Source organism: Oncorhynchus keta, chromosome 34 (assembly GCF_023373465.1).
Source record: "Oncorhynchus keta strain PuntledgeMale-10-30-2019 chromosome 34, Oket_V2, whole genome shotgun sequence".
NCBI lineage: Eukaryota > Metazoa > Chordata > Actinopteri > Salmoniformes > Salmonidae > Oncorhynchus > Oncorhynchus keta.
In genome coordinates, this window is record NC_068454.1 from 4,086,045 (window position 1) to 4,113,141 (window position 27,097).

The window sequence follows — 27,097 nt, forward strand, 5'->3', positions numbered from 1 at the left end:
ATACATGACGACAAACAAGTACCCAATTTAATTACACTATACAAATTTTTTTCTTTTTTTCCCCCTCCCCTTTATTTAACTAGACATGTCTGATAAGAACACATTCTTATTTTCAATGACTGCCTACGGGGGAACGGTGGGTTAACTGCCTTGTTGAAGGACAGATTTGGACCTTGTCAGCTCGGGGATTTGATCTTGCAACTTTTTGGTGACGAGTCCAATGTTCTAACCACTAGGCTACCTGCCGCCTCTACACTCTAACCACTAGGCTACCTGCCGCCTCTACACTCTAACCACTAGGCTACCTGCCGCCTCTACACTCTAACCACTAGGCTACCTGCCGCCTCTACACTCTAACCACTAGGCTACCTGCCGCCTCTACACTCTAACCACTAGGCTACCTGCCGCCTCTACACTCTAACCACTAGGCTACCTGCCGCCTCTACACTCTAACCACTAGGCTACCTGCCGCCTCTACACTCTAACCACTAGGCTACCTGCCGCCTCTACACTCTAACCACTAGGCTACCTGCCGCCTCTACACTCTAACCACTAGGCTACCCTGCCGCCTCTACACTCTAACCACTAGGCTACCTGCCGCCTCTACACTCTAACCACTAGGCTACCCTGCCGCCTCTACACTCTAACCACTAGGCTACCCTGCCGCCTCCACACTCTAACCACTAGGCTACCTGCCGCCTCTACACTCTAACCACTAGGCTACCTGCCGCCTCCACACTCTAACCACTAGGCTACCCTGCCGCCTCTACACTCTAACCACTAGGCTACCTGCCGCCTCTACACTCTAACCACTAGGCTACCTGCCGCCCTACACTCTAACCACTAGGCTACCTGCCGCCCTACACTCTAACCACTAGGCTACCTGCCGCCTCTACACTCTAACCACTAGGCTACCTGCCGCCTCTACACTCTAACCACTAGGCTACCTGCCGCCTCTACACTCTAACCACTAGGCTACCCTGCCGCCTCCAAGCCACACTGCTTCTTAACACACTGCTCGTTGAACCCGGGAAGCCAGCCGCACCAATGTGTTGTTGGAAACGCCATACAGCTGGCAACTGAAGTCATCGCGCATTGCGCCCAGCCCGCCACAAGGAGTTGCTAGATCTCAATGGGACAAATGCCGGCCGGCCAAAACCCTTCCCCTAACCCGGACAACACTGGGACATTTGTGCACTGCCTCACTTGTTCTTATGTTCCCGTGTTGTTGATGAGAGATGATACAGTACCCTCTGCCATCCTGAAGAAGCACTCCCACGTTGTCTCTGACTTGACCTGAGCTGTGGTTTTAGCGGTTTCTCCTGCGCTCCGTAAACAACCGTTAACAAAACGGAACACGAGGAGGATCCCAGTCCACCAGTCCACCTGGCAGTGCTGCAGCTCCAGTTTCAACTGTTCTGCCTGCGGCTATGGAATCCTGTCCTGTTAACCGGACGTGCTAGCTGTCCCAGACATGCTGTTTTCAACTCTCTAGAGACAGCAGGAGTGGTAAAGATACTCTTAATGATCGGCTATGAAAAGCCAACTGACATTTACCCTGAGGTGCTGACCTGTTTCACCCTCGACAACCAACTAGTGCGATTACTATTATTTGACCATGCTGGTCATTTATGAACATTTGAACATCTTGTCCATGTTCTGTTATAATCTCCACCCAGCACAGCCAGTAGAGGACTGGCCACCCTCATAGCCTGGTTCCTCTCTAGGTTTCTTCCTAGGTTTTGGCCTTTCTAGGGAGTTTTTCCTAGTCACCATGCTTCTACACCTGCATTGCTTGCTGTTTTGGGGTTTTATGCTGGGTTTCTGTACAGCACTTTGAGATATCAGCTGATGTACGAAGGGCTATATAAATACATTTGATTTGATTCTGTTCTACTCCAGCCTACAGTCGTTAAACTCTGACCTCTTGTCTTGCATTTACATTCCTCTCGGTCTCCTTCAACCGGGGCCTATAGTGGTTGTTTAGACCGGGGTGAGTAATGGCTGGGGCTCCGGAGGACGGCGCGCCAGTGGGGTGAAACCGAACACTGCCTGTCGTAGCCCAGCATTAGGAGACAGTGCTGTAACAGTACACCTTCACTGACACCTTCACTGTCACTACTGTCTGTCTTCACCAGACTAGACCTGTAGTTTAGTATAATACAATGGTTTACCACAGCCTATAACCAAACTCCATCTGTCTCTGTGTTTCAATATTCAGTCCCGGGGTAGCAGTTGGGGCTAAGGAAGGCTAAGCTGATTGCTGCTGGCTGGTGACTTCCCTTAAAAGCTGGTGTTGGACTGGAGCAGCCAGCTAGGGCCATGAGCCAGAAGTCCCTCTTCCCTCTGAGGACCAGAGCCAACATGGAGGTTTAGACCAGACAGACGCTGAGCAAGTGTTCAGGTAAGATGGTGTTTTTTTTACAGGATCTCTCTCTGTACACGTGATGTAAGCAAACGAAACCGCAATGAATCGTAGTGACTCTCTAAGGTGGTACAAAACCTACTTTATGTCCCAGCAGCCTCTGTTCTCGTCTTGAGCCAAGTATAGCAGTGCGTTGTCGTGATTGAGTTGTTTTGAGGAAATGTTCAAGACACTGCTTCTGTGACGAATGATGGTAGCTGGTAAAGAATGTAGACTGATGACGGTGGAGCAGATCATGTTGTCGGTGGTAGCCCATCCCTAATATGTTCACTTTCAGTCTCTTTTTAACTTTTTGCTGATCATTCGGACACTACTGGCCCACATTCGGTGAAATTGCAGAGCGCGAAATTCAAATGACAAAAATCTTGATATTAAACATTCATGAAAATACAAGTGTTCCACATCTGTTAAAAGCTTAACTTCTTGTTTCTTTGTCCGATTTCAAAAAGGCTTCACAGCGAAAGCACAGTATGTGATTATCTGAGGACAGTGATTATCTGAGGACAGCGCCACCACACACAAAAGCATGACATACATTTCCAACCAAGCAGAGGCGTCACGGAAGTCAGAAATAGCGATAAAATAAATCCCTTACCTTTTGAATATCTTCATCTGGTTGCAATCACAAGGGTCCCAGCTACATAACAAATGGTCCTTTCTGTATATCACAAAAATTGGCGCGCTTGACTCGGTAATCCACCGTTTTCCCTCTTTCAAAATGCATATAAATGAATCCCGTAAATTACCAATAAACTTCTTCCAAACGTATCAAACAACGTTTCTAATCAATCCTCAGGTACCCTATTATGTAAACAAACAATCAAATTTAAGACTGAGAATTACCGGAGACCATTCCTGGAGATAAATAACCATGTGCTCGCCCTCACCAGAACGCGCCACAAACACTACAGCCACAATGGGAGCCACTTAGAAAAACTATGAATTTTAGCTCATTTAAAAAAACAAAAAACAAGCCTGGAACTCTTTCCAAAGACTGTTGACATCTAGTGGAAGCCCTAGGAACTGGTTTTCCTTTTTATATTCCCATTCCCAGCCATTGTAATCAGTGGTGAGCTGGGGGGGAAAAAAAATCTGGATGGATTGTCCTCGAGTTTTGCCTGACATATCAGTTCTGTTATACTCGGACATTATTTTATCAGTTTTGGAAACTTTAGAGTGTTTTCTATCCAATAGTACCCATTTTTATATGGATATCCTAGCTTCTGAGCCTGAGTTACAGGCAGTTTACTTTGGGCACCTCATTCATCCAAACTTCCGACTACTGCCCCCTAGCCCGAAGAAGTTAATTGCTGTTAAATGTGGCCTGTCTTAGTCACAGAACAAGATCTTTATCTTTCCTGATATCTAAATAGTCAAAGTAAAAAAAATAAATCATTTTATTAATTGAAATATATATATATTTTTTAAACTAAAATTAAAATGTACTTCACCGCTTTTCTCTCAAATTTCTTGTCCCATCACTCCACTACGGAGTTGCATCCTCCGAAACCTGACCCTGCTAAGCCGCGCTGCTTCTGACACACTGCTCGCTTAACCCTGAAGCCAGCCGCACCTAATGTGTCATAGGAAACACCATACATCCTAAGTCAGCGTGCCCGGGCCCACCACAAGGAGTTACTAGAGCACGATGGGACAAGAACATCCGGGCCGGCCAATCCCCCCTAACCCAGACGACGCTGGGCCAATTGTGTGCCGCCTCATTGGTCTCCCAGACGCGCCAGGCTGCGACACAGCCTTGGATCAAACCCGGTTCTGTAGTGAGGCAGTGCCTTAGACTGCTGCGCTACTCGGGAGGCCCGTTGATCTGTGCCGTGTCTTGTGGACCCTCCTCCGTTGGTGTGAGCCTGTAGGGTTATTGCTAGCATATTATTGTCAGGGCTGACCGCAGGGCGGAATGTTACATGCTATAATAGTAAAATGCCTTTTCATGTAGCTCATAGCTCATAGCTCATAGCCCATAGCCCATAACTCATAGCCCATAACTCATAGCCCATAACTCATAGCCCATAGCCCATAGCCCATAGCCAATAGCCCATAGCCCATAGCCCATAGCTCATAGCCCATAGCTCATAGCCAATAGCTCATAGCCCATGAGCTTGAAAATCAAAATTACTTTGTTCATCCGTAGGCTACATTTTACATTTGCTCAACCGCAAACGACGCGCCGTACATAAATATTTCATTCTAAAGTTTGTTACACACAAGGATATAAAATAACCACGGATACTCTAACAAATGTTTAAATACAGACGTCTGTTCGGATATCCTGTTCGGATATCCTGATTTTCAATTAACCCATCCCTATTGAATCAAATCAAATGTATTTATATAGCCCTTCTTACATCAGCTGGTATCTCAAAGTGCTGTATAGAAACCCAGCCTAAAACCCCAAACGGCAAGCAATGCAGGTGTAGAAGCACAGTGGCTAGGAACAACTCCCTAGAAAGGCCAGAACCTAGGGAAGAAACCTAGAGAGGAACCAGGCTATGTGGGGTGGCCAGTCTTCTTCTGGCTGTGCCGGGTGGAAATTGTAACAGAACATGGCCAAGATGTTCAAATGTTCTCTCTCCTGCTGAAAGGAATGTCCTTCTTTACTCTCCCTCTGTCTGAGCCGAAGGCCCGTGCTGCTGTTCTGTGTTAGGATGGAGGTTATTAGGGTCGGAGGCTGCTCACCTCACCTCTGACTCACTGCACCATGTACAGCCCATTAGAAACAGGGGAGGGGTGGGGCCAGGGGCCCTACCACGTTTGGAGTCAATTCAAATTGAAGGCAGTCAATTCAGGAAGTAAACTTAAAATCAAATTTAATAATTTAAAACATTGCATCGATTTTCAATGACTTCTCAATAAACTGAACAGGAGAAGCTATGTGAAAAGTTTAGCTGACTTGGACTCGAATTGACCCCAACCCTGCCCTCTACACACGAGGGCCTCACGCGACAGGGTGCTGGCTCAAAGGTCACTGCAAACAGAACGTTTTTACGGCTCGCTGCTTCCGTGTTTGTGTGTTGTAGAAGGGGTATGGAAGCGTAGTGCCAGGTAGGTAGGTACGGCCTTTTGGGATTTCTATGTGTGTCTTAGATGGGCAAATAAATATTGGCCCTTTTCACAGTAGGTCGGAGCATCTCGAATGCCTCTGAACTGTAGCCTAATAGGTTTTAGGAGAGCAGTATAGGGAATTTAAACTTTTCTTGACAGTGTACTCGCAAATTTACCCCCATCTTCAGACACTCTAGTGGTTAGTGGAATAAATCACCTCGTGCTCAACATTTTAAATGGACTGGAAAATAACGGTACGTTTTGCGACTAAAGACACCCTTCCAGCTAGCTGACCACCGATATACATGGCTATATATGTAAATTACGTTTTTAGTAAGTTTTGAAAGTGTAAAAAAGTTTTTTTATATACACATTTTGTGGGACACTCTGTATAAAATTAGACCACATGTCATTTAATATACATCTTTTTCCTCTGAAAATATAGGATTTCAGGCAAGTAATTATTATTTTTTTAACTCTTAAGGCTAGCCAACTATCTAGTAAACACTTCAGATATAAGGCTGTATTTTTTTTTTTGTTTTAAACAAATATATCTTGTAAATTGATCAAAATAGTAAGATGGCCAATAACTGTATGTTGATTAATACTTGACTTTTTTTGTTGTTGGGTAAACTGCTTATCAAAAAGCTGATAGTAGTATTTCCACTGAAATGTCAAACATGCTAATTGCTAACATTTTTATGACGCCAATAATCACAAATCCTTTGATGGCTTGATCACAAGATAACACTTGTTGAAGGTAATATATATATATATATATATTTTATAACAGCTGGTGAATATGCCGATTTAATACGGGGTGCTAGGCTAAGGTTTGTTATCCTGCCGATCTCATTCTGAGGTGAGTGGTACCACCACTACATTTTCAGTCAGTCTGGGCCCGGGAACAGAGCTGGAAAGGCAGCAGGAGGATACTGCTGCTTCTCTCTCTTTCTCAAGCTGTTCTCTTCCTCTACTTTGTATTCCTCCTCTTAGCAGAGACACAAACTGACATTTTAACAGCTTTATGTAGTTAGACAAACACTGGTTGTGTGTGTGTGTGTGTGGGGGGGGGTGATTGTTGTGTTCAGTCAGAGCTCCTTTGAAGGGACCCACCCAGCGACAGATGATGTCATTGGAACTTCGGGACCAGGCTGGGCCCCATCTCAGGCTGGCTCTTGGAAGGAAACGGTCACAGGATGTTCCAGGGAAGTTTTGGGGGGGGAGGCAGGACCGGGTGGGGCAGGGAGGATTTACCAGCTCTGTTTTGGTTGTTTGAGTCTGTCTGCTGTTAGCTCTTTGACTGACCATTTCAGAAGTTACGTAAGAGATGCCTTGTGTCCTACTAATACTTTTGCTTTGTGGTCAGTCTTTTCTTTTGACATGATAAACAAAGTTAGAGAAGAAATCCTGTTTTTAAATTGTGGACGCGGAAGGTTAACGTTATTCTATGTTACATGCTATACCAAGTTCTGATTCCAGGTTGTCTGAAATCGGTATTTTCCATCTCGGTAGCGTTGTGACCTTGTTTTTGTGCCTAAAGGAAAGACAGAGCTGCCTGACGTAATGTGCAGTGACATCCATGAAAGGGATTGATATGCAGCTGAACATGCTGTGATAAATCACACAGCCTGTGGAATGGTTGTTGCCTCGGAATGTAGGGGATGACGACACGCGTTGCTGTCGTCTCGGTTTTTGGGGCGGGGGTCAAACGTCCTATCGTGATATACCGTGCTATCGCTAATTTCCTTTCTGTAATAGGAAGTGTTGACGGAGTGAATGACGAGTGGTAAAACTCACTTTAACATGTATTGCTGGTGAGTGCCTGAGGTCGATAGTCATTTGGTTCAGTCAGGAAAACCATTCTGTAATCTAGTCATGGCTCATCCTATAATGACTACCTAATGTGTACACACACCTTTTCTATTCATATACTGTCGACACACACCATTCATATACACAGTGAGTCACGTGGCTGTACCTCCTTACTTCATTTGCACACGCTGTATATAGATTTTTCTATTGTGTTATTGACTGTATGTTTGTTTATTCCATGAGTTTGTTTTTTGACGCTTTCTTTATCTTGGCCAGGTTGCAGTTGTAAATGAGAACTTGTTCTTAACTGGCCTCCCTGGTTAAATAGAGGTGAAATAAAAAAATATATATAAAACATGCAGACAGGCATCAAGGCATTTAGTTACTGTTTGATTGATTGAACGTTAGAATGGGCAGAACGAGTGACCTAAGGAACTTTGAGCGTGGTGTGATCATCGGGGCCAGGCGCACTGGTTCCAGTACCTCAGAAACGTCCGGCCTCCTGGGTTTTTCACACGCGACGCAAGAATGGGTAGAACGAGTGACCTAAGGAACTTTGAGCGTGGTGTGATCATCGGGGCCAGGCGCACTGGTTCCAGTACCTCAGAAACGTCCGGCCTCCTGGGTTTTTCACACGCGACGCAAGAATGGGTAGAACGAGTGACCTAAGGAACTTTGAGCGTGGTGTGATCATCGGGGCTAGAATTTTCAATTCCAATAATGATTATTATTATTTATTTTACCTCTATTTAACCAGGTGGGCCAGTTGAGAACAAGTTCTCATTTACAACTGCGACCTGGCCAAGATGAAGCAAAGCACTTCGACACAAACAGCAACACAGAGTTACACATGGAATAAATAAACATAGTCAATGATACAGTACAAGTCTATATACCGTTTGTGCAAATGAGGTAAGAAGTAAATACAATATACCAGTTAAACACTGGAGTGATAGATGTGCAGAAGATGAATGTGCAAGTAGAAATACTGGGGTGCAAAGGAGCAAGATAGATAGATATATAAATACAGTATGGGGATGAGGTAGTTGGATGGGCTATTTACAGATGGGGTATGTACAGGCGCAGTGAGCTGGTGCTTAAAGCTAGTGAAGGAGATGTGAGTCTTCAGCTTCAGTGATTTTTTTTTTTTTTTTGCAGTTCGTTCTAGTCATTGGCAGCAGAGAACTGGAAGGAAAGGCGGCTGAAGGAGGAATTGGCTTTGGGGGTGACCAGTGAGAGATACCTGCTGGAGCGCGTGCTACGGGTGGGTGCTGCTATGGTGACCAGTAAGCTGAGATAAGGTGGGGCTTTACCGAGCAGAGACCGGTTAAATAAAGGTGAAATAAATAAAATGAAGACACACATGACTCGTGGGAGAAAGAGATCCTCCTCCCGCTGCTGCTGGTCTTCACATCCTACTGTTACGCACCAAATAGACCACACCAACTTCTCCATTTAGAGTGCCAATTTATTTAACTATTTGTACCGATCTGCGTGCTAGTTATGCTTTTATATGCACATTTTGTTTAATTTATAATAATGTCTTCGCATCGAAATCATTACAGTGCCTTGCAAAAGTATTCAACCTCCTTGGTGTTTTTCCTATTTTGTTGCATTACAACCTGTAACTTCAATGCATTTCTATTTGGATTTCATGTCATGGACATAAACAAATAGTCCAAAGTGGTGAAGTGAAATGAGAATAAAAAAACTTATTTCAAAAATAAATAAATACATTTTAAATGGAAAAGTGGTGCGTGCATATGTATTCACCCTCTTTTGCTATGAACCCCCTGAATAAGATCTGGTGCAACTAATTACCTTCAGAAGTCACATGATTCGTTTATTTACGGTCCACCTGTGGGCAATTAGGTGTCACATGATCTCATTATCTCAGTACCTGTTCTGAAAGGTCTCAGTCTGCAACACCATTAAGCAAGGAGCACCACCAAGCAAGCGGCACCATGAAGGCCAAGGAGCTCTCCAAACAGGTCAGGGACAAAGTTGTGGAGAAGTACAGATAAGGGTTGGGTTATAAAAAAAATATCTGATACTTTGAACATCCCACGGAGCACCATTAAATCCACAATTAAAAAATGGAAAGAATATGGCACCATAACAAACCTGCCAAGAGAGGGCTGTCCACCAAAACTCACAGACCAGGCAAGGAGGGCATTAATTAGAGGCAACAAAGAGACCAAAGATAACCCTGAAGGAGCTGCAAAGCTCCACAGCGGAGATTGGAGTATCTGTCCATAGGATCACTTTAAGCTGTACTCTCCACAGAGCTGGACTTTACGGAAGAGTGGCCAGAAAAGAGCCATTGCTTAAAGAAAAAAGTAAGCAAACATGTTTGGTGTTTGCCAAAAGGTATGTGGGAGACTCCCCAAACATATGGAAGAAGGTACTCTGGTCAGATGAGGAGACAATTGAGCTGTTTGGCTTTAAAGGAAAATGCAAACCCAACACCTCTCATCACCCCGAGTTCATCATCCCCACAGTGAAGCGTGGTGGCAGCATCATGCTGTGGGGATGTTTTTCATCGGCAGAGACTGGGAAACTGGTCAGAATTTAAGGTATGATGGATGGCACTAAATACAGGGAAATTCATGAGTGAAACCTGTTTCAGTCTTCCAGAGATTTGAGACTGGGACAGCGGTTCACCTTCCAGCAGGACAGTGGCCCTAAGCATACTGCTAAAGCAACACTTGAGTGGTTTAAGGGTAAACATTTTGAATGGCCAGACCTCAGTCCAATTGAGAATATGTGGTTGACTTGAAGATTGCTGTACACCAGCGGAACCCATCCAACTTGAAGGAGCTGGAGCAGTTTTGCCTTGAAGAATGGGCAAAAATCCCAGTTGCTAGATGTGCCAAGTTTATAGAGACACCCCAAGATACTTGCAGCTGTAATTGCTGCAAAAGATGGCTCTAGTAATTATTGACTTTTGGGGGGGGGGGGGGAATAGTTATGCACGTTCAAGTTTTCTGTTTTTGTCTTTATTTCCTGTTTGTTCCACAATATAAATAAACACATTTTTCAAAGTGGTAGGCATGTTGTGTAAATCAAATGATTACAAACCCCTCAAATCCGATTTTAATTCCAGGTTGAAAGGCAGCAAAATAGGAAAAATGCCAAAGGGGATGAATACTTTCTAGCCACTGTATCATGTGGTTAATCAAAATGATCGGTTTGCCATCCCTGCATCCTCCACAATGGTTTAGTCCACTGAGACAGCCGTGAATCAGACCAGTGTCTCATGTGACAACAAAAATAGGTGTATATTTTAGACTGCTCAAAAAAAAAAAAAAAAATTTTTTTTTTATCGATCAATAGTCCATCAAGCAATCGACGAAATGGGGTCAGTCCTACTATAGTGTATGTACTATTTAGGCACCTGTACAGAGCCATAAGGGAGACTTGGCATCTACCACCCCACTATCAGATTAGAGCCATAAGGGAGGCTAGTCATCCACCACCCCACTACCACTATCAGATTAGATCCATACGGGAGACTAGTCATCCACCACCCCACTACCACTATCAGATTAGAGCCATAAGGGAGACTAGTCATCTACCACCCCACTATCAGATTAGAGCCATAAGGGAGACTAGTCATCTACCACCCCACTATCAGATTAGAGCCATAAGGGAGACTAGTCATCCACCACCCCACTATCAGATTAGATCCATAAGGGAGACTAGTCATCTACCACCCCACTACCACTATCAGATTAGATCCATAAGGGAGACTAGTCATCCACCACCCCACTACCACTATCAGATTAGATCCATAAGGGAGACTAGTCATCCACCACCCCACTACCACTATCAGATTAGATCCATAAGGGAGACTAGTCATCTACCACCCCACTACCACTATCAGATTAGATCCATAAGGGAGACTAGTCATCTACCACCCCACTACCACTATCAGATTAGATCCATAAGGGAGACTAGTCATCCACCACCCCACCCCACTACCACTATCAGATTAGATCCATAAGGGAGACTAGTCATCTACCACCCCACTACCACTATCAGATTAGATCCATAAGGGAGACTAGTCATCCACCACCCCACTACCACTATCAGATTAGATCCATAAGGGAGACTAGTCATCCACCACCCCACTACCACTATCAGATTAGAGCCATAAGGGAGACTAGTCATCTACCACCCCACTACCACTATCAGATTAGATCCATACGGGAGACTAGTCATCTACCACCCCACTACCACTATCAGATTAGATCCATAAGGGAGACTAGTCATCTACCACCCCACTACCACTATCAGATTAGATCCATAAGGGAGACTAGTCATCTACCACCCCACTACCACTATCAGATTAGATCCATACGGGAGACTAGTCATCTACCACCCCACTATCAGATTAGAGCCATAAGGGAGACTAGTCATCTACCACCCCACTACCACTATCAGATTAGATCCATAAGGAGACTAGTCATCTACCACCCCACTACCACTATCAGATTAGATCCATAAGGGAGACTAGTCATCTACCACCCCACTACCACTATCAGATTAGATCCATAAGGGAGACTAGTCATCTACCACCCCACTATCAGATTAGATCCATAAGGGAGACTAGTCATCTACCACCCCACTATCAGATTAGAGCCATAAGGGAGGCTAGTCATACCACCCCACTATCAGATTAGAGCCATATTAGGGAGGCTAGACATCTACCACCCCACTACCACTATCAGATTAGATCCATACGGGAGACTAGTCATCTACCACCCCACTATCAGATTAGAGCCATAAGGGAGACTAGTCATCTACCACCCCACTATCAGATTAGAGCCATAAGGAGGCTAGACATCTACCACCCCACTATCAGATTAGAGCCATAAGGGAGACTAGTCATCTACCACCCCACAACCACTATCAGATTAGATCCATAAGGGAGACTAGTCATCTACCACCCCACTACCACTATCAGATTAGATCCATAAGGAGACTAGTCATCCACCACCCCACTACCACTATCAGATTAGATCCATAAGGGAGACTAGTCATCCACCACCCCACTACCACTATCAGATTAGATCCATAAGGGAGACTAGTCATCTACCACCCCACTACCACTATCAGATTAGATCCATAAGGGAGACTAGTCATCTACCACCCCACTACCACTATCAGATTAGATCCATAAGGGAGACTAGTCATCCACCACCCCACCCCACTACCACTATCAGATTAGATCCATAAGGGAGACTAGTCATCTACCACCCCACTACCACTATCAGATTAGATCCATAAGGAGACTAGTCATCCACCACCCCACTACCACTATCAGATTAGATCCATAAGGGAGACTAGTCATCCACCACCCCACTACCACTATCAGATTAGAGCCATACGGGAGACTAGTCATCTACCACCCCACTACCACTATCAGATTAGATCCATACGGGAGACTAGTCATCTACCACCCCACTACCACTATCAGATTAGATCCATAAGGGAGACTAGTCATCTACCACCCCACTACCACTATCAGATTAGATCCATAAGGAGACTAGTCATCTACCACCCCACTACCACTATCAGATTAGATCCATAAGGGAGACTAGTCATCTACCACCCCACTATCAGATTAGAGCCATACGGGAGACTAGTCATCTACCACCCCACTACCACTATCAGATTAGATCCATAAGGGAGACTAGTCATCTACCACCCCACTACCACTATCAGATTAGATCCATAAGGGAGACTAGTCATCTACCACCCCACTACCACTATCAGATTAGATCCATAAGGGAGACTAGTCATCTACCACCCCACTACCACTATCAGATTAGATCCATACGGGAGACTAGTCATCTACCACCCCACTATCAGATTAGAGCCATAAGGGAGACTAGTCATCTACCACCCCACTATCAGATTAGAGCCATACGGGAGACTAGTCATCTACCACCCCACTACCACTATCAGATTAGATCCATAAGGGAGACTAGTCATCTACCACCCCACTATATCAGATTAGAGCCATCAGATTAGGAGACTAGTCATCTACCACCCCACTACCACTATCAGATTAGATCCATAAGGGAGACTAGTCATCTACCACCCCACTACCACTATCAGATTAGATCCATAAGGGAGACTAGTCATCTACCACCCCACTATCAGATTAGATCCATACGGGAGACTAGTCATCTACCACCCCACTACCACTATCAGATTTAAAGGAGACTAGTCATCTACCACCCCACTATCAGATTAGATCCATACGGGAGACTAGTCATCTACCACCCCACTACCACTATCAGATTAGATCCATAAGGGAGACTAGTCATCTACCACCCCACTATCAGATTAGAGCCACTAGTCATCTACCACCCCACTACCACTATCAGATTAGATCCATAAGGGAGACTAGTCATCTACCACCCCACTACCACTATCAGATTAGATCCATAAGGAGACTAGTCATCTACCACCCCACTATCAGATTAGATCCATACGGGAGACTAGTCATCTACCACCCCACTATCAGATTAGAGCCATAAAGGAGACTAGTCATCTACCACCCCACTATCAGATTAGATCCATACGGGAGACTAGTCATCTACCACCCCACTACCACTATCAGATTAGAGCCATAAAGGAGACTAGTCATCTACCACCCCACTATCAGATTAGAGCCATAAGGGAGACTAGTCATCTACCACCCCACTACCACTATCAGATTAGATCCATAAGGGAGACTAGTCATCTACCACCCCACTACCACTATCAGATTAGATCCATACGGGAGACTAGTCATCTACCACCCCACTATCAGATTAGATCCATACGGGAGACTAGTCATCTACCACCCCACTACCACTATCAGATTAGAGCCATAAAGGAGACTAGTCATCTACCACCCCACTACCACTATCAGATTAGATCCATAAGGGAGACTAGTCATCTACCACCCCACTATCAGATTAGAGCCATAAGGGAGACTAGTCATCTACCACCCCACTATCAGATTAGAGCCATAAGGGAGACTAGTCATCCACCACCCCACTACCACTATCAGATTAGATCCATACGGGAGACTAGTCATCACCACTACCACTACCACTATCAGATTAGAGCCATACAGGGAGACTAGTCATCTACCACCCCCATCAGATTAGATCCATAAGGAGACACTCCACCACCCCACTATCAGATTAGATCCATAAGGGAGACTAGTCATCTACCACCCCACTACCACTATCAGATTAGATCCATACGGGAGACTAGTCATCTACCACCCCACTACCACTATCAGATTAGATCCATAAGGGAGACTAGTCATCTACCACCCCACTACCACTATCAGATTAGATCCATAAGGGAGACTAGTCATCCACCACCCCACTACCACTATCAGATTAGATCCATACGGGAGACTAGTCATCCACCACCCCACTACCACTATCAGATTAGAGCCATAAGGGAGACTAGTCATCTACCACCCCACTATCAGATTAGATCCATAAGGGAGACTAGTCATCTACCACCCCACTACCACTATCAGATTAGATCCATACGGGAGACTAGTCATCCACCACCCCACTACCACTATCAGATTAGATCCATAAGGGAGACTAGTCATCTACCACCCCACTACCACTATCAGATTAGATCCATACGGGAGACTAGTCATCTACCACCCCACTACCACTATCAGATTAGATCCATAAGGGAGACTAGTCATCTACCACCCCACTACCACTATCAGATTAGATCCATAAGGGAGACTAGTCATCTACCACCCCACTACCACTATCAGATTAGATCCATAAGGAGACTAGTCATCTACCACCCCACTATCAGATTAGATCCATAAGGGAGACTAGTCATCTACCACCCCACTACCACTATCAGATTAGATCCATACGGGAGACTAGTCATCCACCACCCCACTACCACTATCAGATTAGATCCATACGGAGACTAGTCATCCACCACCCCACTATCAGATTAGATCCATAAGGGAGACTAGTCTCCACCACCCCACCCCACTATCAGATTAGATCCATACGGGAGAGTCATCCACCACCCCACTATCAGATTAGATCCATACGGGAGACTAGTCATCTACCACCCCACTACCACTATCAGATTAGATCCATACGGGAGACTAGTCATCTACCACCCCACTATCAGATTAGATCCATAAGGGAGACTAGTCATCCACCACCCCACTACCACTATCAGATTAGATCCATACGGGAGACTAGTCATCTACCACCCCACTACCACTATCAGATTAGATCCATAAGGGAGACTAGTCATCCACCACCCCACTATCAGATTAGATCCATACGGGAGACTAGTCATCTACCACCCCACTACCACTATCAGATTAGAGCCATAAGGGAGACTAGTCATCCACCACCCCACTACCACTATCAGATTAGATCCATAAGGGAGACTAGTCATCCACCACCCCACTACCACTATCAGATTAGATCCATAACGGGAGACTAGTCATCTACCACCCCACTATCAGATTAGATCCATACGGGAGACTAGTCATCTACCACCCCACTACCACTATCAGATTAGAGCCATACGGGAGACTAGTCATCTACCACCCCACTACCACTATCAGATTAGATCCATAAGGGAGACTAGTCATCTACCACCCCACTACCACTATCAGATTAGATCCATAAGGGAGACTAGTCATCTACCACCCCACTACCACTATCAGATTAGATCCATACGGGAGACTAGTCATCTACCACCCCACTACCACTATCAGATTAGATCCATAAGGGAGACTAGTCATCTACCACCCCACTACCACTATCAGATTAGATCCATAAGGGAGACTAGTCATCTACCACCCCACTACCACTATCAGATTAGATCCATACGGGAGACTAGTCATCCACCACCCCACTATCAGATTAGAGCCATAAGGGAGACTAGTCATCTACCACCCCACTACCACTATCAGATTAGATCCATACGGGAGACTAGTCATCTACCACCCCACTACCACTATCAGATTAGATCCATAAGGGAGACTAGTCATCTACCACCCCACTATCAGATTAGATCCATACGGGAGACTAGTCATCTACCACCCCACTATCAGATTAGAGCCATAAGGGAGACTAGTCATCTACCACCCCACTACCACTATCAGATTAGATCCATACGGGAGACTAGTCATCCACCACTATCAGATTAGATCCCCACTACCACCATCAGATTAGAGCCATAACGGGAGACTAGTCATCTACCACCCCACTACCACTATCAGATTAGATCCATACGGGAGACTAGTCATCTACCACCCCACTACCACTATCAGATTAGATCCATACGGAGACTAGTCATCTACCACCCCACTACCACTATCAGATTAGATCCATAAGGGAGACTAGTCATCTACCACCCCACTATCAGATTAGATCCATACGGGAGACTAGTCATCTACCACCCCACTATCAGATTAGAGCCATAAGGAGACTAGTCATCTACCACCCCACTACCACTATCAGATTAGATCCATACGGGAGACTAGTCATCTACCACCCCACTACCACTATCAGATTAGATCCATACGGGAGACTAGTCATCTACCACCCCACTACCACTATCAGATTAGATCCATAAGGGAGACTAGTCATCTACCACCCCACTACCACTATCAGATTAGATCCATAAGGGAGACTAGTCATCTACCACCCCACTACCACTATCAGATTAGATCCATAAGGGAGACTAGTCATCTACCACCCCACTACCACTATCAGATTAGAGACTAGTCATCTACCACCCCACTACCACTATCAGATTAGACATAAGGGAGACTAGTCATCTACCACCCCACTATCAGATTAGATCCATACGGGAGATTAGTCATCCACCACCCCACTATCACTATCAGATTAGAGCCATAAGGAGACTAGTCATCCACCACCCCACTATCAGATTAGATCCATACGGGAGACTAGTCATCTACCACCCCACTATCAGATTAGATCCATACGGGAGACTAGTCATCCACCACCCCACTACCACTATCAGATTAGATCCATAAGGGAGACTAGTCATCTACCACCCCACTACCACTATCAGATTAGATCCATAAGGGAGACTAGTCATCTACCACCCCACTACCACTATCAGATTAGAGCCATAAGGGAGACTAGTCATCTACCACCCCACTACCACTATCAGATTAGAGCCATAAGGAGACTAGTCATCTACCACCCCACTATCAGATTAGATCCATACGGGAGACTAGTCATCTACCACCCCACTATCAGATTAGAGCCATAAGGAGACTAGTCATCTACCACCCCACTATCACTATCAGATTAGAGCCATACGGGAGACTAGTCATCTACCACCCCACTACCACTATCAGATTAGAGCCATAAGGGAGACTAGTCATCTACCACCCCACTATCACTATCAGATTAGAGCCATAAGGGAGACTAGTCATCTACCACCCCACTACCACTATCAGATTAGAGCCATAAGGGAGACTAGTCATCTACCACCCCACTACCACTATCAGATTAGATCCATACGGGAGACTAGTCATCCACCACCCCACTACCACTATCAGATTAGATCCATAAGGGAGACTAGTCATCTACCACCCCACTATCAGATTAGATCCATAAGGAGACTAGTCATCTACCACCCCACTACCACTATCAGATTAGATCCATAAGGGAGACTAGTCATCCACCACCCCACTACCACTATCAGATTAGATCCATACGGGAGACTAGTCATCTACCACCCCACTATCAGATTAGAGCCATAAGGGAGACTAGTCATCTACCACCCCACTACCACTATCAGATTAGATCCATACGGGAGACTAGTCATCTACCACCCCACTATCAGATTAGAGCCATAAGGGAGACTAGTCATCTACCACCCCACTACCACTATCAGATTAGAGCCATACGGGAGACTAGTCATCTACCACCCCACTACCACTATCAGATTAGATCCATAAGGAGACTAGTCATCTACCACCCCACTATCAGATTAGATCCATACGGGAGACTAGTCATCTACCACCCCACTACCACTATCAGATTAGATCCATAAGGGAGACTAGTCATCTACCACCCCACTACCACTATCAGATTAGAGCCATAAAGGAGACTAGTCATCTACCACCCCACTACCACTATCAGATTAGATCCATAAGGAGACTAGTCATCTACCACCCCACTACCACTATCAGATTAGAGCCATAAAGGAGACTAGTCATCTACCACCCCACTACCACTATCAGATTAGAGCCATACGGGAGACTAGTCATCTACCACCCCACTATCAGATTAGAGCCATAAGGAGACTAGTCATCCACCACCCCACTATCAGATTAGAGCCATACGGGAGACTAGTCATCTACCACCCCACTACCACTATCAGATTAGATCCATAGGGAGACTAGTCATCTACCACCCCACTACCACTATCAGATTAGATCCATAAGGAGACTAGTCATCCACCACCCCACTATCAGATTAGATCCATACGGGAGACTAGTCATCTACCACCCCACTACCACTATCAGATTAGAGCCATAAGGGAGACTAGTCATCTACCACCCCACTACCACTATCAGATTAGAGCCATAAGGAGACTAGTCATCTACCACCCCACTATCAGATTAGATCCATACGGGAGACTAGTCATCTACCACCCCACTACCACTATCAGATTAGAGCCATAAGGAGACTAGTCATCCACCACCCCACTACCACTATCAGATTAGATCCATACGGGAGACTAGTCATCTACCACCCCACTACCACTATCAGATTAGATCCATACGGGAGACTAGTCATCTACCACCCCACTATCAGATTAGATCCATAAGGGAGACTAGTCATCTACCACCCCACTACCACTATCAGATTAGATCCATAAGGGAGACTAGTCATCTACCACCCCACTATCAGATTAGATCCATAAGGGAGACTAGTCATCCACCACCCCACTACCACTATCAGATTAGATCCATACGGGAGACTAGTCATCCACCACCCCACTATCAGATTAGAGCCATACGGGAGACTAGTCATCTACCACCCCACTATCAGATTAGATCCATAAGGGAGACTAGTCATCTACCACCCCACTACCACTATCAGATTAGATCCATACGGGAGACTAGTCATCCACCACCCCACTATCAGATTAGAGCCATAAGGGAGACTAGTCATCCACCACCCCACTACCACTATCAGATTAGATCCATACGGGAGACTAGTCATCCACCACCCCACTATCAGATTAGAGCCATAAGGGAGACTAGTCATCCACCACCCCACTATCAGATTAGAGCCATAAGGGAGACTAGTCATCTACCACCCCACTATCAGATTAGAGCCATAAGGGAGACTAGTCATCCACCACCCCACTATCAGATTAGAGCCATAAGGGAGACTAGTCATCCACCACCCCACTATCAGATTAGATCCATACAGGAGACTAGTCATCCACCACCCCACTACCACTATCAGATTAGATCCATACGGGAGACTAGTCATCCACCACCCCACTATCAGATTAGAGCCATAAGGGAGACTAGTCATCCACCACCCCACTATCAGATTAGAGCCATACGGGAGACTAGTCATCTACCACCCCACTACCACTATCAGATTAGATCCATACGGGAGACTAGTCATCCACCACCCCACTACCACTATCAGATTAGATCCATAAGGGAGACTAGTCATCTACCACCCCACTATCAGATTAGATCCATAAGGGAGACTAGTCATCCACCACCCCACTACCACTATCAGATTAGATCCATAAGGGAGACTAGTCATCCACCACCCCACTACCACTATCAGATTAGATCCATAAGGGAGACTAGTCATCCACCACCCCACTACCACTATCAGATTAGATCCATACGGGAGACTAGTCATCTACCACCCCACTACCACTATCAGATTAGAGCCATACGGGAGACTAGTCATCTACCACCCCACTATCAGATTAGAGCCATAAAGGAGACTAGTCATCTACCACCCCACTACCACTATCAGATTAGAGCCATAAGGGAGACTAGTCATCTACCACCCCACTACCACTATCAGATTAGATCCATACGGGAGACTAGTCATCCACCACCCCACTATCAGATTAGAGCCATAAGGGAGACTAGTCATCTACCACCCCACTACCACTATCAGATTAGAGCCATAAGGGAGACTAGTCATCTACCACCCCACTATCAGATTAGAGCCATACGGGAGACTAGTCATCTACAACCCCACTACCACTATCAGATTAGAGCCATACGGGAGACTAGTCATCTACCACCCCACTACCACTATCAGATTAGAGCCATAAGGGAGACTAGTCATCTACCACCCCACTATCAGATTAGATCCATACGGGAGACTAGTCATCTACCACCCCACTATCAGATTAGAGCCATAAGGGAGACTAGTCATCTACCACCCCACTACCACTATCAGATTAGATTAGATCCATAAGGGAGGCTAGTCATCTACCACCCCACTACCACTATCAGATTAGATCCATAAGGGAGACTAGTCATCTACCACCCCACTACCACTATCAGATTAGATCCATAAGGGAGACTAGTCATCCACCACCCCACTACCACTATCAGATTAGATCCATACGGGAGACTAGTCATCTACCACCCCACTATCAGATTAGATCCATAAGGGAGACTAGTCATCTACCACCCCACTACCACTATCAGATTAGAGCCATAAGGGAGACTAGTCATCTACCACCCCACTACCACTATCAGATTAGATCCATACGGGAGACTAGTCATCCACCACCCCACTATCAGATTAGATCCATAAGGGAGACTAGTCATCTACCACCCCACTATCAGATTAGAGCCATAAAGGAGACTAGTCATCTACCACCCCACTATCAGATTAGAGCCATACGGGAGACTAGTCATCTACCACCCCACTATCAGATTAGAGCCATACGGGAGACTAGTCATCCACCACCCCACTACCACTATCAGATTAGAGCCATAAGGGAGACTAGTCATCTACCACCCCACTATCAGATTAGAGCCATACGGGAGACTAGTCATCCACCACCCCACTACCACTATCAGATTAGAGCCATAAGGGAGACTAGTCATCTACCACCCCACTACCACTATCAGATTAGATCCATACGGGAGACTAGTCATCTACCACCCCACTACCACTATCAGATTAGAGCCATACGGGAGACTAGTCATCTACCACCCCACTACCACTATCAGATTAGATCCATACGGGAGACTAGTCATCTACCACCCCACTATCAGATTAGATCCATAAGGGAGACTAGTCATCTACCACCCCACTACCACTATCAGATTAGATCCATACGGGAGACTAGTCATCTACCACCCCACTACCACTATCAGATTAGAGCCATAAGGGAGACTAGTCATCTACCACCCCACTATCAGATTAGAGCCATAAGGAGACTAGTCATCTACCACTATCAGATTAGATCCATACGGGAGACTAGTCATCTACCACCCCACTATCAGATTAGAGCCATACGGGAGACTAGTCATCTACCACCCCACTATCAGATTAGATCCATACGGGAGACTAGTCATCTACCACCCCACTACCACTATCAGATTAGATCCATAAGGAGACTAGTCATCTACCACCCCACTACCACTATCAGATTAGATCCATACAGGAGACTAGTCATCCACCACCCCACTACCACTATCAGATTAGATCCATAAGGGAGACTAGTCATCTACCACCCCACTACCACTATCAGATTAGATCCATACGGGAGACTAGTCATCCACCACCCCACTATCAGATTAGATCCATACGGGAGACTAGTCATCTACCACCCCACTACCACTATCAGATTAGATCCATAAGGGAGACTAGTCATCTACCACCCCACTACCACTATCAGATTAGATCCATACGGGAGACTAGTCATCTACCACCCCACTATCAGATTAGATCCATACGGGAGACTAGTCATCTACCACCCCACTACCACTATCAGATTAGAGCCATAAGGGAGACTAGTCATCTACCACCCCACTATCAGATTAGATCCATACGGGAGACTAGTCATCTACCACCCCACTACCACTATCAGATTAGATCCATAAGGGAGACTAGTCATCTACCACCCCACTACCACTATCAGATTAGAGCCATAAGGGAGACTAGTCATCTACCACCCCACTACCACTATCAGATTAGATCCATACGGGAGACTAGTCATCTACCACCCCACTACCACTATCAGATTAGAGCCATAAGGGAGACTAGTCATCCACCACCCCACTACCACTATCAGATTAGATCCATACGGGAGACTAGTCATCTACCACCCCACTATCAGATTAGAGCCATAAGGGAGACTAGTCATCTACCACCCCACTATCAGATTAGATCCATAAGGGAGACTAGTCATCTACCACCCCACTATCAGATTAGATCCATAAGGGAGACTAGTCATCTACCACCCCACTATCAGATTAGAGCCATAAGGGAGACTAGTCATCTACCACCCCACTATCAGATTAGATCCATAAGGGAGACTAGTCATCCACCACCCCACTACCACTATCAGATTAGATCCATACGGGAGACTAGTCATCTACCACCCCACTATCAGATTAGATCCATAAGGGAGACTAGTCATCCACCACCCCACTACCACTATCAGATTAGATCCATAAGGGAGACTAGTCATCCACCACCCCACTATCAGATTAGATCCATAAGGGAGACTAGTCATCCACCACCCCACTATCAGATTAGAGCCATAAGGGAGACTAGTCATCTACCACCCCACTACCACTATCAGATTAGATCCATACGGGAGACTAGTCATCCACCACCCCACTATCAGATTAGAGCCATAAGGGAGACTAGTCATCTACCACCCCACTACCACTATCAGATTAGATCCATAAGGGAGACTAGTCATCTACCACTACCACTAGTCATCTACCACCCCACTACCACTATCAGATTAGATCCATACGGGAGACTAGTCATCTACCACCCCACTACCACTATCAGATTAGATCCATAAGGAGACTAGTCATCTACCACCCCACTACCACTATCAGATTAGAGCCATAAGGGAGACTAGTCATCTACCACCCCACTACCACTATCAGATTAGAGCCATAAGGGAGACTAGTCATCTACCACCCCACTACCACTATCAGATTAGATCCATACGGGAGACTAGTCATCTACCACCCCACTACCACTATCAGATTAGAGCCATAAGGGAGACTAGTCATCTACCACCCCACTATCAGATTAGATCCATAAGGGAGACTAGTCATCTACCACCCCACTATCAGATTAGATCCATAAGGAGACTAGTCATCTACCACCCCACTATCAGATTAGATCCATAAGGGAGACTAGTCATCTACCACCCCACTACCACTATCAGATTAGATCCATACGGGAGACTAGTCATCTACCACCCCACTATCAGATTAGAGCCATAGGGAGACTAGTCATCTACCACCCCACTACCACTATCAGATTAGATCCATAAGGGAGACTAGTCATCTACCACCCCACTACCACTATCAGATTAGAGCCATAAGGGAGACTAGTCATCTACCACCCCACTATCAGATTAGATCCATAAGGGAGACTAGTCATCTACCACCCCACTACCACTATCAGATTAGATCCATACGGGAGACTAGTCATCTACCACCCCACTACCACTATCAGATTAGAGCCATAAGGGAGACTAGTCATCTACCACCCCACTACCACTATCAGATTAGATCCATACGGGAGACTAGTCATCTACCACCCCACTACCACTATCAGATTAGAGCCATAAGGGAGACTAGTCATCTACCACCCCACTACCACTATCAGATTAGATCCATACGGGAGACTAGTCATCTACCACCCCACTATCAGATTAGATCCATACGGGAGACTAGTCATCTACCACCCCCCCACTATCAGATTAGATCCATAAGGGAGACTAGTCATCTACCACCCCACTACCACTATCAGATTAGATCCATACGGGAGACTAGTCATCTACCACCCCACTACCACTATCAGATTAGATCCATAAAGGAGACTAGTCATCTACCACCCCACTATCAGATTAGATCCATACGGGAGACTAGTCATCTACCACCCCACTACCACTATCAGATTAGATCCATAAAGGAGACTAGTCATCTACCACCCCACTATCAGATTAGATCCATACGGGAGACTAGTCATCTACCACCCCACTACCACTATCAGATTAGAGCCATACGGGAGACTAGTCATCTACCACCCCACTACCACTATCAGATTAGAGCCATAAGGGAGACTAGTCATCTACCACCCCACTACCACTATCAGATTAGATCCATAAGGGAGACTAGTCATCTACCACCCCACTACCACTATCAGATTAGATCCATAAGGGAGACTAGTCATCTACCACCCCACTACCACTATCAGATTAGATCCATACGGGAGACTAGTCATCCACCACCCCACTACCACTATCAGATTAGATCCATAAGGGAGACTAGTCATCCACCACCCCACTACCACTATCAGATTAGATCCATACGGGAGACTAGTCATCTACCACCCCACTACCACTATCAGATTAGAGCCATAAGGAGACTAGTCATCTACCACCCCACTATCAGATTAGATCCATACGGGAGACTAGTCATCTACCACCCCACTACCACTATCAGATTAGAGCCATAAGGGAGACTAGTCATCTACCACCCCACTACCACTATCAGATTAGATCCATAAGGGAGACTAGTCATCTACCACCCCACTACCACTATCAGATTAGATCCATAAGGGAGACTAGTCATCTACCACCCCACTACCACTATCAGATTAGATCCATAAGGGAGACTAGTCATCCACCACCCCACTATCAGATTAGATCCATACGGGAGACTAGTCATCTACCACCCCACTACCACTATCAGATTAGATCCATAAGGGAGACTAGTCATCTACCACCCCACTACCACTATCAGATTAGATCCATAAGGAGACTAGTCATCTACCACCCCACTACCACTATCAGATTAGATCCATACGGGAGACTAGTCATCTACCACCCCACTATCAGATTAGATCCATACGGGAGACTAGTCATCCACCACCCCACTATCAGATTAGATCCATACGGGAGACTAGTCATCTACCACCCCACTATCAGATTAGATCCATACGGGAGACTAGTCATCTACCACCCCACTATCAGATTAGATCCATACGGGAGACTAGTCATCCACCACCCCACTATCAGATTAGATCCATAAGGAGACTAGTCATCCACCACCCCACTACCACTATCAGATTAGATCCATAAGGGAGACTAGTCATCTACCACCCCACTATCAGATTAGAGCCATAAGGGAGACTAGTCATCTACCACCCCACTACCACTATCAGATTAGATCCATAAGGGAGACTAGTCATCTACCACCCCACTATCAGATTAGAGCCATAAGGGAGACTAGTCATCTACCACCCCACTACCACTATCAGATTAGATCCATAAGGGAGACTAGTCATCTACCACCCCACTACCACTATCAGATTAGATCCATAAGGGAGACTAGTCATCTACCACCCCACTATCAGATTAGAGCCATAAGGAGACTAGTCATCCACCACCCCACTACCACTATCAGATTAGAGCCATAAGGAGACTAGTCATCTACCACCCCACTACCACTATCAGATTAGAGCCATAAGGGAGACTAGTCATCTACCACCCCACTACCACTATCAGATTAGATCCATACGGAGACTAGTCATCTACCACCCCACTATCAGATTAGAGCCATAAGGAGACTAGTCATCTACCACCCCACTATCACTATCAGATTAGAGCCATAAGGGAGACTAGTCATCTACCACCCCACTACCACTATCAGATTAGAGCCATACGGGAGACTAGTCATCTACCACTACCACTATCAGATTAGATCCATAAGGGAGACTAGTCATCTACCACCCCACTATCAGATTAGATCCATAAAGGAGACTAGTCATCTACCACCCCACTACCACTATCAGATTAGATCCATAAGGGAGACTAGTCATCTACCACCCCACTACCACTATCAGATTAGATCCATAAAGGAGACTAGTCATCTACCACCCCACTACCACTATCAGATTAGGGGGGGTGGTAATGTAGCCTATATTTTAAAACATTTATTTTTCTATGTATAGGCACACCCCATCTGTTTTAATAAAAACAACTATATGTACTGAGCTTGTCTGATTCTTTTAAGCACACTGTTTTGATCAAATAATTAAGACACACAAATGACTTGAGGAAGCCAGAGATCAAGCCAGAGAGTTGAGCATTGCAGTAGTCTAATCTAGAAGTGACAAAAGCATAGATTATTTTCTGCATCATTCCTGAACAACTGTGTTTGTGAAAAGAGAGATCAGGGTCCAGGGTAACGTCGACGTCCTTCACAGTTTTATTGTAGACGACTGTACAATCATCAAGCTTTAATTGTCAGATCCTGTCAATCATTGTCATCAGACGATGCTATTGTAAAATCGTCATCGTGAGCTGCCTGTTGGTCCTCTGTCACAAAGAACAACATTGGAATGTAACTGTTATTTTAAAAGCTTTTGAACCGGTTGATAACGTTCTTTTTACATTCTGGGCATTTTTTTTTTCTCAGTCCCACAAAAGAGAAATGCAACAAGGTGCCAATGCAAAGCCCTGACTGCCCTGACT

The 27,097-nt window shown here is 45.5% G+C and overlaps 1 protein-coding gene across 1 annotated transcript in view; it reads left to right on the forward strand.

Moving 5' to 3' along the window:
- The window catches only part of LOC118375467 (FHF complex subunit HOOK interacting protein 1B-like), a 103,781-nt gene that overhangs the window by 3,676 nt on the left and 73,008 nt on the right, over positions 1-27,097 (forward strand). Inside the window, 1 exon segment of the mRNA XM_052492736.1 lies at positions 2,222-2,404. The gene's annotated coding sequence lies outside the window, so the exon portion shown is untranslated.